The sequence below is a fragment of the Pipistrellus hanaki genome (assembly GCF_964339955.1).
Source record: "Pipistrellus hanaki genome assembly, chromosome: 7".
Lineage (NCBI taxonomy): Eukaryota > Metazoa > Chordata > Mammalia > Chiroptera > Vespertilionidae > Pipistrellus > Pipistrellus hanaki.
The window spans coordinates 11,313,073-11,330,004 of record NC_140509.1 but is presented as its reverse complement, the minus strand read 5'-3'; the positions used below and the strand labels follow the sequence as shown (position 1 = coordinate 11,330,004).

At 38.8% G+C, this 16,932-nt stretch overlaps 1 protein-coding gene and 1 pseudogene across 2 annotated transcripts in view; one reads left to right on the top strand and one right to left on the bottom strand.

The window, feature by feature from the left end:
* The window catches only part of MED20 (mediator complex subunit 20), a 53,343-nt gene extending 44,466 nt beyond the window's left edge, over positions 1-8,877 (top strand). Inside the window, exon 6 of the transcript XR_014795555.1 lies at positions 8,861-8,877. The gene's annotated coding sequence lies outside the window, so the exon portion shown is untranslated. The remainder of the gene's footprint in view (positions 1-8,860) is intronic.
* LOC311625742 (eIF5-mimic protein 2-like) lies at positions 8,244-9,345 on the bottom strand (annotated as a pseudogene). The gene is made up of 2 exons: positions 9,266-9,345; positions 8,244-9,185 (listed from the first exon to the last, which is right to left on the bottom strand). The product of its transcript is annotated as an eIF5-mimic protein 2-like (transcript).
* Positions 9,346-16,932: the final 7,587 nt, after the last annotated feature.

The window sequence follows — 16,932 nt, the reverse complement described above, 5'->3', positions numbered from 1 at the left end:
ATTAGAATGTCACTGATAAGTGATGGTCTACAATGTAAATGTGCATTAACAATTGACATTTATATTGGGACTGGAAGGCTTATAGTATGTGGTGGTTTTTGTTCTGGGGTCTGTCTTGTCAGAGAAAAACATTGGCTTTTCTTCAAATAGCAATTCATTTTCTGTTGAAATATGGCAAAATACAAAGAGTCAATGACATTTAAAATAACAAGTATGCTGATAAAATTTTTTGCTTTCCTGTGAAGTGTGCCTACAAATGTAATGTTTTCCTCTTCCATCTTTTTTTTTTTTTAATATATTTTATTGATTTTTTACAGAGAGGAGGAGAGAGGGATAGAGAGCTAGAAACGTCCATGAGAGAGAAACATCTATCAGCTGCCTCCGGCACACCCCCTACCGGGGATGTGCCCACAACCAAGGTACATGCCCTTGACCGGAATCGAATCTGGGACCTTTCAGTCCGCAGACCGACGCTCTACCACTGAGCCAAACCGGTTTCGGCCCATCTTTTTTATTTAAAAAAATTATTAAATTGATTTTAGAGAGAGAGAGAAGAAGGTAGAGAGAGAGTGGGAAAAAACATCAATTTGTCATTCACTTATTTATTCATTCACTGATTACTTCTTGTATGTGCCCTACCTGGAGATCGAACCCGCAACCTTGGCTATTGGGAGGACGCTCTAACCAACTGAGCTACCCAGCCAGGGCCTTTTCTCCTTTTTTAGATTCATGTAATTTTATGTTTTGTGTGTGTGTGTGTGTTTTTTATTATTATTTATCTTCATTGTTGAGAGTATTATATATCTCCCCCTCCCCCATTTTTAAAAAAATTCTCTTCATCTTTTTTAACTCCATTCTCTTATTTGAAAATTGCTTCTGAATGTTCATCAAAGTTAAGATTCCTGGTGAACGTATCTTTTACAGCAGTGTCTTGAAGGGTGGTCCAGAGGCCTCTGAGACTCTTAGGATTCAAAGTTATTTCCATAACAATACTAATACATTTCTTGCTTACAGGTATACAGAGGTGTTTTCCAAAGGCCACATGATGTTCAACCAACTGAATGCAGAGATAAGATAGGAGAATCCAGCTGTCTTCCTAAATTTAGGCAGTAAAAAGACTTGCAAAAGATGTAAAATAAGGCCACTCTTCTCACTAGATTTGCAGTGAGAAGCACTGGGGTTTATTTCTACATTAGAATATTACAGTGACCCAGTATCTGTCAGAATGTCCCTGACTTCTCTAGTGATGGGATAAACTGAGTGGTCACAGGCAGTGCCCACCACACAATACCTCCATGTAGTTTCTAGTGACATTCTGATAGATTGGGGCTGTTTCTCCCAGCCTAGAGAAGTGGAAATTCTATTCCCTTTTCATAGATTGTGCTAACGGACAAGTTCTAAATTATAAGGAGCTGTTGGAAATCTCACCTTAAAGGAGAAAAGAGGGTTTGTTGTTAAGTGGAACACCACCAACCTTGCCAGTTGTTCTTTGTATTGATTGTTCTCAACTTTGGGAGGACCATAAGGACCTTTTAGGACAGCCTTTTATTTTCCAGTGTTTATTAAGCACGGAGTCCTGGTCGAGGGGCTGGAAATAAGTCAGTGAACAAAATAAAAGCAAAAAACGTTTACTGTCATGGCACTTCCATTCTAGCCTTTGAGTCCTTTGTCCTTGGCTATGCTTCCCTTGCAGAGGAATTGATGGTAGTGGAGTTTGAACACTGACTGGTGTTCCTCATTGTCCGAGTGCTGAAGGTAGAGTGAAACTGCTTGAATATATATATATATTTTAAAGGCACCAAATTATTTGGGATTTTTCATATCTTACATGGAACCCCATTATAGCAATAAAGGTGGGTCTCATCCAATCACCCTTGCTGTGGTTTTTAATATTTTGTTTTCAAAGTTAGTGCTACATTTGTTATGAAATTTAATTTAAAAAATTAAATACCAGCCAAAACTGGTTTGGCTCAGCGGTAGAGCATCGGTCTGCGGACTGAAAGGTCCCGGGTTCGATTCCAGTCAAGGGCATGTACATTGGTTGTGGGCATATCCCTGGTGGGGGATGTGCAGGAGGCAGCTGGTCAATGTTTCTCTCTCATCCGACGTTTCTAGCTCTCTATCTCTCTTCCTTCCTCTCTGTAAAGAAATCAATAAAAAATATATTTAAAAAATTTTAAATACCAGTTAATGTTAAATTTATTCTAATTGTTTTCTATTATTTGAAGAAAAATGTTCATACATATGTGAGATATTCCTTGCCTGGTGAGTTGCTCTCAAGACCCAGTAATTTGTTTAATACAGTTTTATTCAGAAAGAGATTACTTGGCTCATTAGATTCTGTCACTGAATAATGGCTTGAAGGTTAACTAATTCGGCCATCAAACTCCTGCTTTCGAATAGATGTCTGTCATATCACTCACTAACTTCAGCCATTTCCAAATGCAGAGGATGGGAAATACCATTAGAATATTAATGGAAAAAGAAACTGACATTCAAAACGTGAATGACCAAAAATTGTCTCTAAAGATTATTTTAATTTAAAATACACTTTAATAAAAGTTCCTTTTTAAGAAAAAAAAGGGGGAGGGGTGGCATTTGTTCTTCCCTTCATTGAAGGTGTGAAAGGAGCTTTTAACCAGAGCTCACTAAATGGCTGTTGTCTTCCAGCATTGCTACCAGCCAGGTACCCTAGTCTCAGCTGTGCCTGGTATACCAAAGACCAGACATCCAAGGTTCAAATAAAACCCATCTTCTGCCTAAGTGGGAACTATATTGTCATTGGGGGGCTGCTTGGGGTGAGGAGGATGAAAGGGTGAGGGATCCTTTTAAAGGTGTGCAACCAAATTTTTTTTTTTAATTCCACACCTTGCATCCACCCTTATAGGCTTTCGGGAGCCTTTAATTCCTGAGCTTTCCAAGGTTCTGAAGTTCTAACCAGCTTGCTTGTTTATTTCACCCACATCAGCATTTAAGTTTTAGCATGCCCTTGTCTGTTACATTTTCCATTCTTCCATTTACTTTCTAGATTCTAAAATTTTGATTATACTTCTCATCTGCTGTTGTGTCATTTTATCCCAATCTTTCTGTTCTTATGAATTTATGCCCTTTTTTTACTCCTTTAAAAAAAAATTTATTTCAAGAGAGGAAGGGAGAGGAAGAGAGAGATAGAAACATCAATGATGAGAGAGAATCGTTGATCAGCTTCCTCCTGCACGCCCCCTATTGGGGATCAAGCCCTGATGGGAATCAAACCCTGACTTCCTGGTTCATAGGTCAGTGTTCAACCACTGAGCCATGCTGGCCGGGCATGCTCTTTTTTTATTCTTAATGTGATTTTATTATGATTTTGAGAGGAAAGGCAGTAAATGTATATTCATTCGCCATATTTTCCTAGAAGCCCAGATTTTAACATAACTTCTCAAGGGCATACAACATACCATGAATTATGTTAGACATTTGGTCTTTTCTCTAATTTAAAAATCTTGTCAAGTTCTATTGATGTTTAGGAAATTCATTCACATTTGCATTATTTGCCTACTACTTTTTGAGCACCTTCTATATCCTAGGTATTTTTACATAAATTATCTCATTAAATCATCAAATCAGCTCTGAGAGGATTATATTTATTATTCCTCATTTTAATGAATATGGAAACAAATTTAATGTCACAGCCCTGGTAAATGTAAGGCCAGGTTTGAGACAGGTTTCTAAAATAAACTGCTTTCTATTATACCTCTACTAACTCTTTATTAGATATTGTGTAGATAGCTATTGTGGGTTTCTAAGCAGAGGAATACAGTAAGGGATGAAAATGCTGTTTTTGTTTAAAAGATAATATTTAAGATTGGTAGATCTGCAAAGATGGGAGGCATCAAGATCAACTATAGTTAAAGCAGTAATTGTGCAGATATGTGGTGTTACAGGCCTACATTTGCGGGGGGTGGGGGGGTAGTATAATGGGGAAGGTATTTGGGTTCAGGAAGCCAGGGGAGCATTTGAATCTAGTCTCTTAAATGAGCTATTGTAGCAAAGAACCTAGACCAGGGTCTGGTTCTATCATTTCTGAACAGAAATTAATAGGCCTCAGAACCTGGCTTGACTGTGACATGAGTAAGGAGTGGAAGAGAATGTCAGGTTTTCAAGTCAGGTGAATAGAGTGCATATCTAGGACTGTCGGAAAGGTAGGGAAGAGTGCAAGGGGAAATGGGTACATTTAAACAACTTACATGCAAATTCATGGTTTTTTGAAGATTTGAACGGTGACATTTCTGTATTTCCTGGTTGTATTTTTACATTTATTTGAATGTCCTGTAATCACATCATTCACGACACACGATTACAGAAAGTCGACTTCATACAGCCATATTGTTTATTGGTAGATAATATGTACTTGTATCTTGAAGCCAGTCTTTAATATTTTTCAGATCTGTAGTTAGAATGTCATTATTTTTTTTTCTTTTCAAAACAAGTACTCTGATTTCATTAGTACACAGAGTATTTTTGTAAATCAATTTAAAAGACCAAGAACCCAGTATAAAAGCCGTGAGTTGACAGTTCACATAATGAGGGGGGGAAAGATCAATAATTACCATAATTAAAGACATATAAACAAAATATGTATGTATATATAAAAATTTTCAACTGTCAGATTGAAAATTATTTAAGCATGTCAATGTCCAATATTGGGGAAGCATGTACTACTGATGGGAAGAAAAGGAGTGAGTGTAAATTAGTACAACCATTTTGGAAGGCAGTTTGATGACATCTATCCAAAATTTAAATACATATATCCTGTGACACAATAATTTGTCTTCTGTAAATTGTCTCACAGAAACATTTGCATAAATGAGTCATGCTATATGCCCAAGAATACCCATGCTGCATTGTTTGTAATAATAACACTGAAAAGAGCACAGTTCATCACTTGTAGGAGAGTTAAATGAATTATGAAGCCCATACCATAGAATATGATACAGTCTTTAAAAAGAGTGAGGTAAAGCCAAAACATGTGGAAATGTCCAAGAGAATATTAAGTTACAACGAGCAAGATGTAGAATAATATAGTAGGATTCAATTCATATTAAATATTTTATTTCTATTTTATTTATTTATTTTTAATCTTTATTGTTCAGATTATTACAGATATTTCCCCCCCCCCCCAATAACTCCCCTCCACCATGTTCCCAATCCACTCCAGGCCTCCCTCCAGCCCCCACTGACCTCATCCATAAGTGTAAGCGCTTTGTCCAATCTCTTCCCCCTCCTCCCCCCCCCTCCGACCCCCACAACCTCTCCCTCTTCTTCTGGCACCCCCATAATTTGGATGTTGGTACGCTTGAAGTTGTCCCAGAGGCTCCTTACACTATCTTCATATTTTTGGGTTCTTTTTTCTTTTTTCTTTTCCAGTTGGGTGTTTTTTGCTTCTTCATATTTCAAATCCTTGACTTTATTCTTGGGATCCTCTAGTCTGCTGTTGGATTTCTGTATATTATTCTTTATTTCAGTTAGTGTATGCTTAATTTCTGATTGGTCCTTCTTCATATCCTTGAGGTTCTCACTAAATTTTTTGGAGGTTTCTAGAAGATTCTTGAGTAACCTTATAACCATGGTTTTGAACTCTATATCCAGTATTTTGCTTTCATCCATTTCTTTATTTGTGACTTGTTTCTTTGTTTCTGCATTTTGGCTGTTTCCCTGTGTTCATTTCTATGTACTGAGTAACTGCTAAGTCTCCTTGAGTTGATAGAGTGGCCTTGTGTGGTAGGTGTCCTATAGGGCCCAGTGGCTCAGCCTCCCAGTAACCAGAGGTGGACCCTCTTGGTGCACCCCTTTGTGGGCTGTTTGCATAATCTTGTTGTAGTTAACTCTTGATTGTTATTGGTACCCCTGGGAGGAATTGACCTCCAAGCCAATTTTCTTTGATGACCAGTTTGTGTCTACATTGGGAAATCTTTTGTGCAGGAGGCACCTGATGGGGCAGGACTTGCTTCAGTGGGGCTTTGGTATTTGCTGAGTCTACCCCTTGAGTATGTCTCATAGATGTGAAGAGTTGTAATCCAATATGGTCTCACTCTGACCACTGGACATACTGGCTCTTGGATCTCCAAGGAGGTACAAGGTTAGCCACTGTTTGGGGCCGTCCAGCAGGAGCTACAGACATCTGTAGATTCCTCCTCTTTGTATGGGGTTTGGAAGTGCCCATAGGAGGTGCAGCTATGAAGCAAGGCAGGCTGCTGCTGCCAGGCCTTGGGCCTTCTTTTGGAAGCTCTGCAGCTCTGTGATGCAGCTGCAGCTGCAGTTTTATAGATTTGAGATGGAAAAAGGACAGGCCATTCATATGCAAAATCTGATGCTCACAGTTTAGGTGGGGTTGTAAATTGGGTGGGGCACGGTCTCTGGGAATCACTACGGTAGAGCAAACAGCAATGGCTGCCAGTCAGCCCTGCACCTGAGAAGTCCTGGGGTCTCCACATCCAGCACCCTGGTGCAGGAACAATGATTGCTGCGAGCACCTCTAAGATAAAGCCGCCCTCACATTCCTGTCCCGACGCCAGACAGTCCAGTTTCTCCCCGAGTGGTCTGGGTCCCCCAGAGTTCACCTGGAACTGGAGTTCAGAGCAAGTGGGAGCTTGTATCTCCCTCCCGATTAAAAGAGCAGTGCATCCAGGTGCAGCACTTTCCTTGCCTCCGCACCTCTTACCAGTCTCAGTGTGCTTTCTTCACCTCTCCAGTTGAACTTCTGCTCAGCCAGCTTTCCCACGGTTCTGCCTTTTAGTTGTAATTTTGATGTGGTTGTGAGAGGCAGCAAGTACAGGTGTTTGCCTATGCTGCCATCTTGGTTCTCCCTAAATATTATATTTCTAAATGCATAAAATATTCCTGGATATATCCTTCAGAAGTACACCCAGTTAACAGTAGTGACCTCTTATAGAGAGGCAATTGGAGATGGAAGGCAGAGGGAAAGTTTTACTCTTGGTATTTTTATATTCTGTAAAACATTTGTTTTATTAGTATATAAAATTAATATGAAAAAACCAGGACTACACCAAAACCGGTTTGGTTCAGTGGATAGAGTGTTGGTCTAGGGACTGAAAGGTCCCAGGTTCGATTCCGGTCAAGGGCATGTACATTGGTTGCGGGCATATTCCCAGTAGGGGGTGTGCAAGAGGCAGCTGGTGGATGTTTCTCTCTCATTGATGACGTTTCTAGCTCTCTATCCCTCTTCCTTCCTCTCTGTAGGAAATTAATTAAAAAAACACGCACAAAAAAAACAATCCAGGACTCCAGTTGTCCTTTGCTAAACTTATAATGAACCTTGCTTTCCATATTTGTTTATTTTTCCATCACCATACATAATTTTAAAACATATTTTATTACGGAAAATTTTAAACTTTATACCTCTTTCCTCTTTCTAACCCTACTCCCAGATTATTTGAAACAAATCGTAGATATTATATTATTTCCATCCATAAATATTAAATTATGTGCCTCTCAAATATAAGAATTCTTTTTAAAAACATAACCACAGTAATTTTCACACATAAAATTTGACAGTAATTCCTTAATATCTCCAAAAGCTAGTAGTCAGTGTTCAAATTTTCTCAATTACCAAATTTTAAAAAAAAGTTTCATTGTTTGGCTCTGGCCAGTGTAGCTTAATTGGTTGGAGCATCATCCCATACACCAGAGGTGGCTGGATTGGTTTCCAGTCATGGCACATACCCAGGTAACAGGTTTGATCTCCAGTCTAGGCACATCCAGGAGACGACTGACCTGTCTTTTTCTCTCACATGGATGCTCTTTTTTTTTTTTCTCCTACTTTGGATACTTTTACCGTTTAATTTGCAAACAGAATTTTTATGACAAATTATTTTTAACCAAATCATATCTTAAGAACTGTTTATATAGAAAACCCAGAAAAAAAGTGAACTATTCATTGCGGAAGGCATTAAGTTACATTATTACAGTAGAAAATACAGGAGGTAGAACATAACTGTAAAGGCTAATGCAACATTAGATTCAATTCTATAGCTCCTGTAGCTACTTAAAACATGGTTTTAGAAACTAAACCCAACATTTCCAGTAACCATAGAAACAGTTAAAATAAAATTTGCCATGAAAACCCTTATATCATGCTTGATATAGGGAGGTAGGTAGGAAGATGTAAGAATCAGGACACATGAGACGTGACATTTTATCTACAACTCCTGTTTCCTTTACTGAGGGTGTAATTTCAAAATTTAATCACCTTCTTCAGCTTCAGACTCAAGATTCTTCTTCAGCATTTTTAATCCACTCCACAAACTTTCCTTTGCTCAAGGAAGACACTGTTCCCCTTTGCAACATGTACATCTTTATACCATTTCAGAATGGACTCCTCACTCAGGACTTCGGCTTTATAAAAAAGCACCACTATTTTCTGGAAGGCTTTCATGAAATGAATGTTTTCGTAGCAATACTCCTGAATCTTCAGTAGTAGTCAGCTCAGACTGACCTTGAGTAGTAAAGGCAGTGAGGAGAGGTCTGTATTGCTTCATGTGTTGATGGTTTGCTCTGCTATAAGCTCCACTTTTTTGTTCCATTTCGCGGTGCTCATTACACTGTACCAGATTAATCCAATGACAATGGGTTCTGGAATGTTGAGATTTTTTTTTTTCCATCTCCTTCTTGACATACAAAATTATATCCTTAAATTATTTCAGTACGGGATCGCCACAGGACGTCTGTTCTTGAGGCTCTTTTTGGAGTTCTTTACGAACTCCTATGGTTTGCTGATTCTGAACATATTCTGAAAGCTCTTTTAAGCCTGCCTCAGTGAGATACTTTGTGAAATGTTCAATGCTTTGTTTATTGGCAGGAAAAAATTCCATCAGTCTGTTATCTGTGCTGACTTTCTGAAGACCTGTAGCTACTGCATTGATGTCTTTTTTATTTATCCATGATTTAAAGAGCTTTACAGTAAAAGCTGCCGAAACCCCTTCTTTAACCAAATTCTCATTATAAAGACTATTAAGAATGGGTGCATTAATTGTTCCATTAGCTAAGAAAACACCAGTCAACATGCCAGCTTGTTCCTCTCCAACTCCAAAAAACCTTTAAGAACAGCAGCAGCTCTTTCACTTCATCTTCAAAACCTTTCTCCAGGTATTTGTAGCACCTGATTAAGGTAACTTGTTAAAAAACTGAACAAATGCTTACAGGTCTTCTTGTGCTGCAAACACACAGACACCTGTTTGCATCATGTCATCTGCCAGTGTGCCACCTTGGGCCAGCGTTCCCCTGGCTACCAGAATATCAGTGTTTCTGCATATGGGCGGTAATCAAGTTTTGCTCCAGAAGCATCAAGAAACTTTGCTACTGCTGCTGATTTGTTTCCAAATCAGCACCAGTTTCACTTAAACCTTGAATAATACAATCTTGAACTGTATTATTCAAGGTTTAAGTGAAACTGGTGCTGATTTGGAGGGGGTGGGGGAAGACCTCTTTTTCATATCTTCTGCTAGCCTGATAGCATTGACTTTTGTTGCTTTAGATTATTCATAAAAGACACCCGAATTTAAGGGGAAGAGAAAAGGGCCAGAAATTCCAGCTGTCTCTCTTTCTTTTCAATTTTTTATTGATTTCAGAGAAGATGCGAGAGGGGGAGAGAGAGAGAGAGAGAGATACATCAATGGTGAGAGAGAATCATTGATTGCCTGCCTCCTGTATGTCCCCCACTAGAGATAGAGCCTGCAATCTGGGCAGGTGCTCTGACCAGGAATTTAACCGTGACCTCCTCATAGGTTGATGCTCAACTGCTGAGTCACACCAGCCATGCTCTCTCATCAGTCTTTTAAAAAAAGTTTTCTTGTTTGAATTAGGATCCAAATAAAGTTTAATCATTGCAATTGTTATTATCTTTCTCTTGCCTCCCCTACTCTTTTTTTTCCTCTTTCTTTTTAATCTATTTATTAAAGAAACTATCATTTGTCCTAGAGTTTCCTTTAGTCTGAATATTGGTGACCGTATCCCAGTGGTATTCAGTTAACATTTATTACGCCCTTTACTATGTTATCTGTAAGTCTGTAGTTAAGTCTTGAGGCTAATTATATTTAGTTTTTTTACTTGTTTGTTGAAGAAACAGTAAGTGTTGGTGTATATTTCCATTTGGGGCTACCATCCTGTCTGGTTATTTTTTTGTGTGTGTAATGTTAGTCTCCATTGGTGATCATTGCCTAGGTCCATCTATAATAATCTATAATAATAAAAGCATAATATGCTAATTAGACCAAACGTCCTTCCGGACGAAGCTGGGGCTGCAAGGGAAGCCCGAGTCCCTGGTGTCTGCCGGCATCTGCTTCCCTCTGGCACCCTGGTGTCTTGGATGCCAGGGGGAAGCAGATGCTCGCAGCTGAGGGAAGGAAGGCCTACTTTTGCACAAATTTCGTGCATTGGGCCTCTAATTAATTCATAAAAGTCTTCCATAAATGGAACTCTTAGCTAGTGGCTTTGGCTAATGTATTAAGGTATACGACATTTAGGTAGAGATTATTGTAAACATTTCTAACTTTTTATATTTTCTTCAACTATTCCCATTGGTATTCTAGTTTATTGTTGGACCCTTTCATCATGGTTTAAAGTCTTCTATTTGATCGGACAGACCATCTTGTTTTTCAAACCCCAATTAAAGCATTACTTTTGGCCCTGTGGATAGAGCATCAGCCTGCAGACTGAAGGGTACCCATCTGACACCCTATATTTTTTAGGCTGCTTCTGTTCTGCTTGTTTGTTTGTTTTGCTTTTTAGATTCCACCTATAAGTAAAATCTTATGGCATTTGTCTTTCTCTGACTTATTCACTAGGCATAATACCCTCTAGGTCCACCCATGTTGTTACAGATGGTAAGATTTCATTCTTTTTTATGGCTCAGTCATAGTCCATTAATGCAAATTTTATTGAGCCCTTTGTGTGTTTTGCTTTTGAGTATGATTCTTCTATTTTTATTTTTTGGGCAGATGGATAAACATGCTTGGAGGCCAACTTTAATGGCTAAATGTCACTTTAGCGCTGAGATAAATATCCGGTTGAAAAAATTCAGATATAGAGCCACACCTCAGCCTTTGTAGCTGAAGATGATAACCATTAACCAGTGATTGCTATCTAGCCAGCAGGTCCCCACCAGCTGCCCACACTATGTGCAGACTATGCCCACACTATGATTTGTAGCTGCAGACTCCATGTGCTAAGTTTGGCACAGTCTGCACCTGCCATCCTCTTCAGAAAGAAATATTCCAGGTGCTCATTGATACTCCCTAGTTTATCTGCCACTGTGATTTCTCTGACTCTCCAATGGTGCCGTTGTGCTTTACTGTGTCTTCAAAGTGTTTTCTTTTTCCTGTTCTGCTTGAGTTATCTCTCTTCAGCCCATCACACAGCAGCTACTTGGGAATGCAAAGCAGAGAATTTCAGAAAGCAAGCTTGAGAGAGAGGCTACTGAAAGTAATGGAGTTTATTAATATAAGTTCTTAATGCTTTAAGTGTGTAAAGTTTCAATTTGTGTAAGCAATACAGGGGTCTAAAAGAAGGTAGTTTTGTTTTTTATTGAGGGTATGTGTATTAAAGCCAGGGACAGTAAAACAAAGGAAAGGCTTAAGACAGAGGCAACAGGAGTGAGCCTAGGCAGAGCTGCCTCGCCCTTTGGAACTGTGAGGCAGAGGAGACTGGGCGTGGCTGCCTTTCTTTCTCCATTTAGAAAGAAAGTCGCAGTGAGCCTGCTGGGCTGTGTGGACTCAGGAAACAAGCTACTGAGGCAAAAGAAGTGCCTTTGGAGAAAGAAAGCAAAGATAAGGTGCCTTAGGAAAGAAGGGAGGTGGGGGTGTGGGCATGATTAAGGAGAGAGAGTGCACCTTGAAGAAGGTAATTTTAAATTGTAAACAAACAGCATTAAAGTGGCAGGATCAGATTGTGAGGGACTGAACAGTTGAAGAGGTGACTAAGAACCAAGAGTAATAACTTGTCCCCAAGTATCTGTACATAACCTATATAATATTTTACCAATGGGAAGCCGAGTTCTGTGGGTCAAGTGGAAGGATCTTAGCAGAGAGCAAGCTAGTCATGGTCCCAGCAGTGTCAGCTTGTGACCTGAAGCAAGTCACAGGATCACTCTATATAATGACTATCATTTCTTGAGCTCTAGCTGCAGTATAATGTGCTAGGCATTGCTGTAATCATTTTATATATGACTAGAGACCCAGTGCATGAAATTTGTGCACTGGAGGGGGGTGTCCCTCAGCCCGGCCTGCACCCTCTCTGTGGGAATGTCCGACCGACAGCTTAGCGCTGCTGTGGAGGCAGAGGCAGGAGAGGTTCCTGCCACCGCTACTGCACTCACCATCCCTGAGCCCGGTTTCTGGCTGAGCAGTGCTCCCCTGTGGGAGCACACTGACCACCAGGGGGCAGCTTCTGCATTGAACGTTTGCCCCCTGGTAGTAAGTCCGCATCATAGTTCCACCATTCAGTCGATTTGCATATTAATCTTTTGTTATATAGGATAACTCATTTAATTCTCACAGCACACTGTGAGGTAGAAACTATTATTGTTCCCATATTACAAATGAGGAAACTAAAGCCTAAAAGATTATTTGTCAAGGTCATATACAATTAATAAGAGCAAACTATATTGCCTCTCAGTTTATTTATAAATGTCATGATAAAAATATCTATGATAACTATTTTACCTAGTTGTAGAAAGCAGAAAATGAAGTGATAAAAGTACTTATAATAAGACAATAATGCTATGCAAAAGAAAGCTATCGCATAGGAGTCCAACGCCATTGTTGGCAGTTACCATAAGAGCCCTTCTTAAAGAATACTTTTGTATGTGTATGTATGTATTTATTTACATGTATGTATGTATGTATGTATGTTGGATGGGTCTCTAGCCCAAAACATCCTAGCTTTTGCAGGAAGGTGGTATGTGCAACATTATATGTAACCATATGTTAACTTATGAAACATAAAAATATAATAACCACCTGTGAATTTGCCACCAGAACATTATCAATGCCTGCATCCTGTTCTTTTATCCCATACTCCATCTTGCTGTCCAAAGCTAACTACTGTCTCATTTTATGTTTAAACAGTTTTACAAAAGCCTATGGAGGCCATGTAGTCCCACATGCCTCAGCTTCTAGAAAATTAGCTCATAAGAGTTCAGTGACTGGTGAGATTTATTTATTCACCTGCTCCCATCCCCTTTGGCTATCACCAGGTTGTCCTCTGTACCTATGGGTCTGTTTCTGTTTTGTTTTGTTTATTCATTTGTTTTGTTTTGTGATATACAGTATGTAAGTGAAATTATGTGGTATTTATTTGTCTTTCTGTCTGACTTATTTCATTTAGCATTCTACCCTCTAGATCCATTTATGTTGTCACGATGACTATTTCATTCTTTTTATGGCTGAGTAATATTCCATCATGTGTGTTAGTGTATGCCACATTTCTTTTATACATTCATCTATTGATGGATACCTAAGTTGCTTCCATAGCTTAACTATTGTAATAATGCTACAATGAACATAAGGGAGCATATCTCTTTTTTAATTAGTGTTTTTGTTTTATTTTAATAAACATCCAGAAGTGATATTGCAGAATCATGTGGCAGCTCAATTTTTATTTTTTTTTAGGGATCTCCATAGTATTTGCCATAATGGTGCACCAATTTACAATGCTACCACTGTGTCCAAGCTTCCCTTTTTTCCATCCTTGCCAACACTTAATTGTTGATTTTTTTATGATACCCCTTACAGGTGTGAGATGGTATCTCATTATGGATTTGATTTGTATTTAGTTATGTTGAGGATCTTTCCATGTCTGCTGGCCATCTGTATGTCCTCTTTGGAGAAATATCTATTCTGTTCCTCTGTACATTTAAAAAAATATTTTTTATTGATTTCAGAGAGGATGGGAAAGGGAGAGAAAGATAGAAACATCAATGATAAGAGAGAATCATTGATCGGCTGCCTCCTGCATACCCCCTACTGGGGATCCAGTCCCCAAACCGGGCATGTGCCCTTGACCAGAATCGAACCTGGGACCCTTCAGTTCCCAGGCTGAACCAGCTAGAGCCTCTGTACATTTTTTAATTGGATTAAAATTTTTTATGTTAAGTTATATGAGTTCCTTATATATTTTAGATATTAACCCCTTATTGGATATATCATTTGCAAATATATTCTTCCATTCTGTGGATTGTCTTTTCCTTGGTGGTTTTCTTCACTGTGAGAAAACATTTTAGTTTGATGGTGTCCCATTTATTTACTTTTTCTTTTGTTGCTCTTGCCCAAGGGGACATATCCAAGAAGATATTGCTAATACTGATGTCAAAGAGTTTACTGGCTATGTTTTCTTCTAGAATCCATTTTGAGTTTATTTTTGTATAAGGTGTAAGAAAGTGGTCCCATTTCTTTTTTCTTTTCTTTCTTCTTCCTTTTTTTTTTTTTTTTTTTTTGCATTGATCCAAAGCCTTGGAGAAACTTTTAACCTCATGATTATATGATTCTAAATGTCACATTTCTCAACAAAAACAGACACATAGATCAATGAAATAGAATAGAGAACCCAGAAATAAATTCTCACTTATGTGGTCAATTAATCTACAAGAAAAAAAGGCAAGAATATACAAAGAATAATGCCTGGATGTAGTAAGTTTTCAATAAATGATGGTTGACTTAATTATCTAGAATGCAGGTTAATTATAAAAATACTGAAAAATCTAGCCTCAGCCAAATGTTGCCCATCTGTATTCTACTTGTAGAGATCCTAAGTAGAGCACTACCCCTGAAATTGCCAGCTAGTTTGTTTTTTACTTCAAGTCCTCTCAGGTGGCGTTAGCTTGAAGTCATAACCAGGATACTACGCCTTATCTCTAAAGGTTCAGAATGTCAGTTTTGTAAGAACAAAATATGGTGACCAGTTTTTTAGGAACTGACATATATCGTCAAAACATTCAGAATGAAGCTTCATTTCCAGTGAAAAATATAACCTTTAAGCGTATTCAGACTTGAGTCTTTTGGTGGTTATTGCATTCTCTCCCTGCAGGCAAGCAACATGGAAAATAAATTTTGGTTTTCTGAGTAACGGATCAGTGCAGAGGGAGGCTGCTGACTGGTTTTAGTGATTAATAGCAGCATCAGACCCCTATATGATATCACCAGGCTCAAGTGGCTATGTTGATGAATTGGGGGACCTGCTCCCTTCAGCGGTGTAGGAAGGGGAGTGCCTAATTATTGCTCTGAGGCCCCCCCCCCCCTTACTGCTAGCTTTCAGCCTGTAGTCAGGCATACGCTGACAGTCCTCAGTGGTCATGTTCTCGTGGCTGTCTGTGGTTACACCTTGGCTACAGTAATTGAGTTTAGGGGTCCTAGAATTCTGCAGTCACTCAGACTTCAGGATTTTGTTATTTTTAACAGATGGATCATTGTGTCCACTATATTTTTTTCTTTCAAACTGCAATCTCAGAAGATAAGTCTTCACTCCTATTTTAGAGATATTTTATATCATTGGAATATACGAACATGAGGTGATGATTCCTTATTTCTTGAACCTGCTCAATAATAACAACGCCTTAATAGTTCCTACCCCCTTTCCAAAGCAAATTAAGCTCCAGATTGTATCTGGAAAAATTCTGTAAAATATTGTTTTTTAAGAGAGGAAGGGAGAAGGATAGAGAATTAGAAACATCGATGAGAGAGAGATATCGATCAGCTGCCTCTTGCACACTCCCCACTGGGTATGTGCCTGCAATCAAGGTACATGCCCTTGACTAGAATCAAACCTTCCAGTCCGCAGGCCGATGCTCTATCCACTGAGCCAAACCGGTTTCAGCTGTAAATATTTTCTTTACTGTCAGAGTCATAAGCTGGCCTCTTAGAATTAGTAATGAATTCAGTGGTCTGTTGGTTAGTCTCTTTGAATGTGTAATGTATATTATTTTGCTTCTGTCAATATTGATATGATGTTTTAAATTGATAGTTTCTTCAAAGTGGTTTCGTTCTTATTTTGTGGGAGTGGTAGTTATAGTAATAGTGTATATATTTTGTTCAGTTGGCTGTAGCTCAGTTAGGTGGTTTCATGGGAACTTTATTTGCCCTTGGACACAAACTGTTAGTGACATTAACTTACAAATAATAAACTGAAATTTACTGAGATGTCAGGGTCAGACAGTACATGTTCATAAATGAAAGGTTTAACTTTAGAATAATTACTGTTCTAGTTATTCACATGTATTACTTAGTGAATTACATGTATATCTTGTTTCATTATGCCTCACTGATATTATAATTTGATGAGTATGTGCAACGTTCAGCATAGTTACTATAGGAAACGTGGGATGGATACTGGAAAAAATTATGAAATCACTGAGGCATTTTTATGTGTGTTCTCATATTTTTTTAATGGACCTCTCTTTTTTGTGTCCATTACCCCTTGACACTAAGTCTTGCTTATATGTGTCTCAGGCAGTTATTCATACTTTTCTCTGCCTCTAGTTTCTTCCTCACTGCATGTACCTGTGCAGTATCCTGTCCTTCAGAGCTCTGCTTTCCACTTCTTGCTGTGGTAAATTCATCTGCACTGAATTTCTAGTGGTTTGGTTGCTGGGCTTTCTGTGTTTACCATATGAGTCTATATTGGCCCTGGCCAGTGTTTCTCAGTGGTTAGGGCACCAACTCACACACTGGAGGGTCTCAGATTTTATTCCTGGTAAAGGAATTACAGGTTCAATCCCCGGGCCTGCTCGGGGCACATGCAAGAGGCAACCAATCTATGTGTCTCTCTCCACCCTCCTCCCTTCCACTCTCTCTAAAAATCAAAGGAAAAAAATATCTTCGGGTGAGGATATAAATACAAAAAATAATTCTGTATTTGCCTTTAATAGGGAAGTCAGTGCCT